The sequence below is a fragment of the Palaemon carinicauda genome, chromosome 35, assembly GCF_036898095.1.
Source record: "Palaemon carinicauda isolate YSFRI2023 chromosome 35, ASM3689809v2, whole genome shotgun sequence".
NCBI lineage: Eukaryota > Metazoa > Arthropoda > Malacostraca > Decapoda > Palaemonidae > Palaemon > Palaemon carinicauda.
Genome location: NC_090759.1, coordinates 25,998,185 through 26,000,194, shown reverse-complemented (window position 1 = coordinate 26,000,194; position 2,010 = coordinate 25,998,185). Strand labels below are relative to the sequence as shown.

Sequence of the window (2,010 nt, the reverse complement as noted above, 5' to 3'; positions counted from 1 at the left end):
AAATTTAAATATTCTCTCTCTCTCTCCTCTCTCTCTCTCTCTCTCTCTCTTAAACATGGTAACAACATTAAAATAATAATTCTCTCTCACAAACAGGGTAACACCATTAAAAATAATAATTCTCTCTCTCTCTCTCTCTCTCTCTCTCTCTCTCTCACACACACACAAGGTAACAACATTAAAAAATAATTCTCTCTCTCTCTCTCTCTCTCTCTCTCTCTCTCTCACAAGGTAACAACATTAAAAAATAATTCTCTCTCTCTCTCTCTCTCTCAAAAGGTAACAACATTAAAAAAATAATTATCTCTCTCTCTCTCTCTCTCTCTCTCTCTCTCTCTCTCTCTCTCCACAAGACAACAATGTTAAAGAAATAGGAGTAAAGAAAGGTTCTTGATTGACATTTTGCTTTTTTTTTTTTTTGTAGCATCTCTCCTTTCGAAGTCTTCGTGGCATTCGGTGATTTATACCTGTCCACATAATTCTATATTCGGCTGCAAGCCGCGGCAGATGAAATACCAAGCAGTGGGTTACAAAGCCTCGGCGTGGTGCCTGAAGTTTATTTATCAGAAGAATATCATATCTGACTGAATTATGGCTGGCTCAGCTGGGTGAGATAACACCGAAAGTTATCCAGGTGATTGGGGGGGGGGGGGGAGGAGGGGGGGGGAGGGAGGAGGAGGAGGAGGAGGAGGAGGAGGAAGAGGAAGAGGGTTTAGTGAGGAGTGGAAGCTCATGGAACTCGACAGAATTTGAGTAAGAGGGACAAAACTCCCAGCATTTAAACCCTCCCTCCAGGGCCCAGCCCCAAGGGACTTTTGACATTTAACTACACTGACGAATCGGCGAAATTATGTGTATATATATATATATATATATATATGTGAAAAGTATATATATACAAAATATATATATATAATATATAATATACATATTAAATATATATATCTATATATAATATATATATATATTTAAATATATATATATATATATATATATTTAAATATATATATATATATATATATATTTAAATATATATATTATACTATATATACTGTAGATATATAAATTTATATAGACATATATTAAATATATTTACATACTACATATATATATATATATATATATATACACACACACATACATATATAAACATAAAAACACAAACGTACAAAATCTCGAAGCAAAAGCCATGATCATCGTCTAGACTCCAAAAGGCAACATCAGCAAAAACACTGTACATCAATACCGGTGGATACAGGGAAATGACATTTACAAATAACTCACTCCGTCCAATTCGTTCCATCCAGAATTCATTTACTGCCACGTCCATATTTAAAATTCAACCAATCAATCAGGTTTAAAATTCAAACAATCAATCAGGTAACCTTGTGAGATTTTACCGCCATTCGGTGATTGATGAACATCGACATACTGAAAAGCTCACAATCAGGTCTTTACATATTTCAGCTTTGAAAGCTTTTTAAGGCAGTTTCGATAACTCAAACTTGAAAGGCTGGTTTACACAGTCGAACGCTGTTCGACAGACAGGTGTTTAAAGTGATGTTCGAACATGTGAACGGGGTATTTGATTGTCAAACTATTCAAAGAAAGTCTGTTCTCGCCAGACTTTTGTGGGCCGGAGCTTCATTATCCACGAACCTTATGCATTTTGTGACTGATTCCACCTCTTCGAACCGTTTGACAAGAAGGTTCGACAACCGGGTTCGACGAACCGTTTGACCATGTAAACCCCGTTCTAGTTAATGAACATTGTCGAACAGTTTTATTACCATCACAATTAAACTAAAATGGAAATGCAGTACTACGGTGGATTACTAAGTTATTTAATGATTAAAATATCGAACCTCGTCTGGAACCCAAGTCTCAAAGTTTTTCAAATTCAAATTCAAGATTTAAAACTCATCAACGCCATTCAATCAAGAGAAAAGACATCCAATACAAAACTCAGTTATTAAATTATTAAAATATCGAACCTCGTCTGGAACCCAT

General features: G+C 35.2%; 1 protein-coding gene across 1 annotated transcript in view; it reads right to left on the bottom strand.

The window, feature by feature from the left end:
* LOC137627196 (plexin-B-like) overlaps nt 1–2,010 on the bottom strand; it is a 56,868-nt gene that overhangs the window by 4,110 nt on the left and 50,748 nt on the right. The window lies entirely within an intron of this gene.